Consider the following 6,328-nt stretch of genomic DNA (forward strand, 5'->3'; position numbering starts at 1 on the left):
TTTTTATGATTATTTTTTTGTTTTTTGTTTACTGTGCTATTTCTCCCGACTTTTTTGTTTATTTTTTAGTATAAATATAATTTGATTAGGTTAAAAAAGTATAATAAAAAAACAATTATAAATCATTTTATCGAATACATGTTCACATTGCAAAATTAATAATTATGATTCAATAATTTTTATTAATTACATGTAACTAAAATTTGATTTGAAATATTATTTTTCATCCAATTTATTTCTCTTAAATAAAATTAATTTAAATTCAACTCTTATTATATAATAATAATAAAAAAATAAATACAACCTAACCTTGGTATTTATCAGATCATACATTACATTCAATCATATATATATATATGAACTTCAAAACTTAATACTTTATACAAGGATAAATATTATTTTGAACCTCAATTTTGAAAAGGAGTTGGATTTGATCCTAATGTTTTAGTTAATAAGTTTAAAACATATATTTTCAAATAAAATTATTAAGTGATGGATGAAGGTCGGTTTGATTTTTATTTTTTATTTGAAAGATTTAGACAAAATGCATTAATTGAATTTATTGAATACCAATGTTCTAATTTGAAAATTATTTTCTTAAATAGAAAATATAATATTTTATAGACAATTATAACCTTTCAATAATTATTAATTAGATATTAGGATTATTAATTAGATAGTTTATTCATAATACTATTTGAAATATTTTCTTATTGAAAATGATTTGAATTTAATATGAATTCAATATTAATGAATATGGTAATAAATTTTAAGTATCTTTTCAATTAACTATAAATCAAAATATATTGTAATATGAGTAATTTTATTCTAATTTGTAATAACCGTATGATATCTTCTTTCCAATACTATTTTTTTACCTATTATTCTCCATCACAGGTAGCCATTATTGTCCATCACTTGAAGTTTTAAAAAATTCAATCATAAATTTCTAATTTCTTATTTCCATGTTTTCACAGATTTCGATGGCCAAATCTGTATTCAATTTTGTAATAACCATACATTGCATCTTCTTTACAAGTCGCCGACATTTACAATTCTCCATCACTTGAAACTAAGATAATTTCTAGAGCAAGTCATTTGTTCTTTTACCCGTTTAAAATTAAATAGTTAAACACCAAAACTACATGATTAGATAATTGAGAGTATATCATCTGCGTATATAGCGTATATTTTAACGATATACCCTTCATTTTAATGGTTTTCGGACATGATTTAGTAAATATATACCACATATTATTTATAATTATACTAGTTTTATAATATTATAGCAATATATAATAGTTTGTATATGTGATTTATTATATATATACCACATCTTGTTTACATTTATATTAGTTTTATAAATTACTCGTAAGAAATAATACTTTTTAGTTGATGTTTTATAATATATATACCATATATTATTTACAATTATACTAATTTTATAATATTATTGTAATATATAATACTTTGTATATGTGATTTATTATATATACACCACATCTTATTTACATTTTTATTAGTTTTATATTATCCGTGAGATATAATACTTTTAGTTGAGGTTTTATAAAATATATATCATGTATTATTTACAATTATACTTTATAATAACCTATAGTTGTAATATTTGTGTGTTAGGATGGCCAGTACTGCTCGAAGATGCACTAGACTCAGTTTTTATTTTTCTCCCAATACTTCGAATAGTTTAGGTTTTTTGTTTCATTTTGTTGAACCTATTTAGACCGATGATAGTCAGCAAATAAGTATGACATCCCATCTATTTTGCACACCGTATGACATAGAAAAATAGCATAGGGCCTAAGGGTCGGGTGAGGCTCGTTTGTGGTGTAGAACGGTAGCACAAAAAACGATCAAAAAATGGCCAATGCTTTAGCCTACATAAAAATTGCCAATTTTTAACCATGTGAAAAAAGTCTCGAAAATTCACATCTAACTACTAGGTGGCCTTACTTTGACTAATACTAAAATTTTTCCCACAAAAATTGCTCAGAGATGCCCCAGACTCAATTTTTATTTTTTTCCTAAAACCTTTCTTCGAATGATTTTATTATATTGCACACTGTATGACGCAGAAAATAGCCGAGGGCCTAGGGGTTAGGTGGGGCTCGTTGGTGGTGTACAACAGTAGCGCTAAAAACGGTCCAAAAACGGCCAATACTTTAGCCTACGAAAAATCGGCCGATTTTTAACCATGTGAAAAAAGTCCCAAAAATTCACATATAACTACTAGGTGCCTCACTTTGAATAATATTAAAGTTATTCCCACAAAAACCACTCGGAGATGCCCCAGGCTTGGTTTTTATTTTTCTCCCAATACTTTTCTTCCCATGGTTTAGTTGTGTTTCTTTGATCTTGGGGAACCTATTTAGACCGATGATAGTCGACGGATAAGTGTGGAAACCCATCTATATTGCACCCTGTATAACACAGAAAAAAGGCCTAGGGCCTAGGGGTCGGGTGAGGCTCGTTCGTGGTGCACAACGGTAGTGCGAAAAACGGTCAAGAAATGGCCAAGGTTTAGCCTACGAAAAATGGGTCGATTTTTAACCATGAGAAAAAAGTCCCGAAAGTTCACAGATAACTAATAGGTGGCCTCACTTTGAGTAATATTAAAGTTTTTCCCGCAAAAATCGCTCGGAGATGCCCCGGACTCAGTTTTTATTTTTCTCCCAATACTTTTTTTCCAATCGTTTAGTTGTGTTTCTTTGATCTTCTGGAACCTATTTAGGCCGATGATAGTCCGCGGATAAGTGTGGAAACCCATCTATATTGCACCCTGTATGACACAGAAAAAGGCCCATGGCCTAGGGGTCGGGTGAGGCTCGTTCGTGGTGCACAACGGTAGTGTCAAAAACGGTCCAGAAATGGCCAATGCTTTAGCCTACGAAAAATCGACCGATTTTTAACCATGCAAAAAAAGTCCCGAAAGTTCACAGATAACTGCTCGGTCGCCACACTTTGAGTAATATTGAAGTTTTTTCCCACAAAAACCGCTTGGAGATGCAACAGACTCAGTTTTTATTTTTCTCCCAATACTTTTCTTCGAATGGTTAAGTTGTGTTTCTTTGGTGTTGTGCAACCTATTTAGACCGATGATAGTCAGCGGATAAACGTGGAAACCCATCTATATTGCACCCTGCATGATGGTGAAAAAAAGCCCAGGGGCTAGGGGTCGGGTGGGGCTCGTTCGTGGTAAACAACGGTAGCGCCAAAAACTATTAGAAAATGGTAATGCTTTGGCCTACGTAAAATCGGCTGATTTTTGGCCCTGCGTAAAAAGTCCCGAAAATTCACAGATAAGTACTAGGTGGCCTCACTTTGAGTAATATTGAAGTTATTTCCCACAAAAACCGCTCGGAGATGCCCCAGACTCAGTTTTGATTTTTTTCCCAATACTTTTCTTCCAATGGTTAAGTTGTGTTTCTTTGATCTTGTGCAACCTATTTAGACCGATGATAGCCCGCGGATAGGTGTGGAAACCCATCTATATTGCACTCTGTACGACACAGAAAAAAATCCCAGGGCCTAGGGCTCGTTCGGGGTGCACAACTGTTGCGCCACAAAAGGGTCCAAAAATGTCCAAGGCTTTACAATACGAAAAATCGGCCGATTTTTAGCCATGTGAAAAAATTCCCGAAAATTCACAGAGAACTACTAGGCGGCCTCACTTTTAGTAATATTAAAGTTTTTTCCCATAAAAACCGTTCGGAGATGCCCAGACTCAGTTTTTATTTTCGTCCCAATACTTTTCTTCCAATGGTTTAGTTGAGTTTGTTTGATCTTGTGCAACCTATTTAGACCGATGATAGCCTGCGGATAGGTGTGGAAACCCCTCTATATTGCACCCTGTACGACACAGAAAAAAAGCCCAGGGCCTAGGGATCGGGTGGGGCTCGTTCGGGTGCACAACGGTTGCGCCAAAAACGGTGTAAAAATGGCCAAGGCTTTACCATACCGAAAATCGGCCGATTTTTAACCATATGAGAAACGTCCCGAAAATTCACAAATAACTACTAGGAGGCCTCACTCTGAGTAATATTAAAGTTTTCTCCCGCAAGAACCGCTGGGAGATGCCGAGACTCAGTTTTTATTTTCGTCCCAATGCTTTTCTTCCCATGGACTAGTTTTGTTTCTTTGATCTTGTGCAACCTATTTAGACCGATGATAGTCAGCGGATAAACGTGGAAACCCATCTATATTGCACCCTGCATGATGGTGAAAAAAAGCCCAGGGCTAGGGGTCGGGTGGGGCTCGTTCGTGGTAAACAACGGTAGCGCCAAAAACTATTAGAAAATGGTAATGCTTTGGCCTACGTAAAATCGGCTGATTTTTGGCCCTGCGTAAAAAGTCCCGAAAATTCACAGATAAGTACTAGGTGGCCTCACTTTGAGTAATATTGAAGTTATTTCCCACAAAACCGCTCGGAGATGCCCCAGACTCAGTTTTGATTTTTTCCCAATACTTTTCTTCCAATGGTTAAGTTGTGTTTCTTTTGATCTTGTGCAACCTATTTAGACCGATGATAGCCCGCGGATAGGTGTGGAAACCCATCTATATTGCACTCTGTACGACACACAGAAAAAAATCCCAGGGCCTAGGGCTCGTTCGGGGTGCACAACTGTTGCGCCACAAAAGGGTCCAAAAATGTCCAAGGCACAATACGAAAAATCGGCCGATTTTTAGCCATGTGAAAAAATTCCCGAAAATTCACAGAGAACTACTAGGCGGCCTCACTTTTAGTAATATTAAAGTTTTTTCCCATAAAAACCGTTCGGAGATGCCCAGACTCAGTTTTTATTTTCGGTCCCAATACTTTTCTTCCAATGGTTTAGTTGAGTTTGTTTGATCTTGTGCAACCTATTTAGACCGATGATAGCCTGCGGATAGGTGTGGAAACCCCTCTATATTGCACCCTGTACGACACAGAAAAAAAGCCCAGGGCCTAGGGATCGGGTGGGGCTCGTTCGGGGTGCACAACGGTTGCGCCAAAAACGGTGTAAAAATGGCCAAGGCTTTACCATACCGAAAATCGGCCGATTTTTAACCATATGAGAAACGTCCCGAAAATTCACAAATAACTACTAGGAGGCCTCACTCTGAGTAATATTAAAGTTTTCTCCGCAAGAACCGCTGGGAGATGCCGAGACTCAGTTTTTATTTTCGTCCCAATGCTTTTTCTTCCATGGACTAGTTTTGTTTCTTTGATCTTGTGCAACCTATTTAGACCGATGATAGTCAGCGGATAAACGTGGAAACCATCTATATTGCACCCTGCATGATGGTGAAAAAAAAGCCCAGGGGCTAGGGGTCGGTGGGGCTCGTTCGTGGTAAAACAACGGTAGCGCCAAAAACTATTTAGAAAATGGTAATGCTTTGGCTACGTAAAATCGGCTGATTTTGGCCCTGCGTAAAAAGTCCCGAAAATTCACAGATAAGTACTAGGTGGCCTCACTTTGAGTAATATTGAAGTTATTTCCACAAAAAACGCTCGGAGATGCCCAGACTCAGTTTTGATTTTTTTCCCAATACTTTTCTTCCAATGGTTAAGTTGTGTTTCTTTGATCTTGTGCAACCTATTTAGACGATGATAGCCGCGGATAGGTGTGGAAACCCATCTATATTGCACTCTGTACGACACAAAAAAATCCCAGGGCCTAGGGTCGTTCGGGGTGCACAACTGTTGCGCCACAAAAGGGTCCAAAAATGTCCAAGGCTTTACAATACGAAAAATCGGCCGATTTTTAGCCATGTGAAAAAATTCCCGAAAATTCACAGAGAACTACTAGGCGGCCTCACTTTTAGTAATATTAAAGTTTTTTTCCCATAAAAACCGTTCGGAGATGCCCAGACTCAGTTTTTATTTTCGTCCCAATACTTTTCTCAATGGTTTAGTTGAGTTTGTTTGATCTTGTGCAACCTATTTAGACCGATGATAGCCTGCGGATAGGTGTGGAAAACCCCTCTATATTGCACCCTGTACGACACAGAAAAAAAGCCAGGGCCTAGGGATCGGGTGGGGCTCGTTCGGGGTGCACAACGGTTGCGCCAAAACGGTTTTAAAAATGGCAAGGCTTTACCATACCGAAAATCGGCCGATTTTTTAACCATATGAGAAACGTCCCGAAAATTCACAAATAACTACTAGGGGCCTCACTCTGAGTAATATTAAAGTTTTTCTCCCGCAAGAACCGCTGGAAGATGCCGAGACTCAGTTTTTATTTTCGTCCCAATGCTTTTCTTCCCATGGACTAGTTTTGTTTCTTTGATCTTGTGCAACCTATTTAGACCGATGATAGTCAGCGGATAA

The sequence above is a fragment of the Cucumis sativus genome, chromosome 7 (assembly GCF_000004075.3).
Source record: "Cucumis sativus cultivar 9930 chromosome 7, Cucumber_9930_V3, whole genome shotgun sequence".
Taxonomy (NCBI): Eukaryota; Viridiplantae; Streptophyta; class Magnoliopsida; order Cucurbitales; family Cucurbitaceae; genus Cucumis; species Cucumis sativus.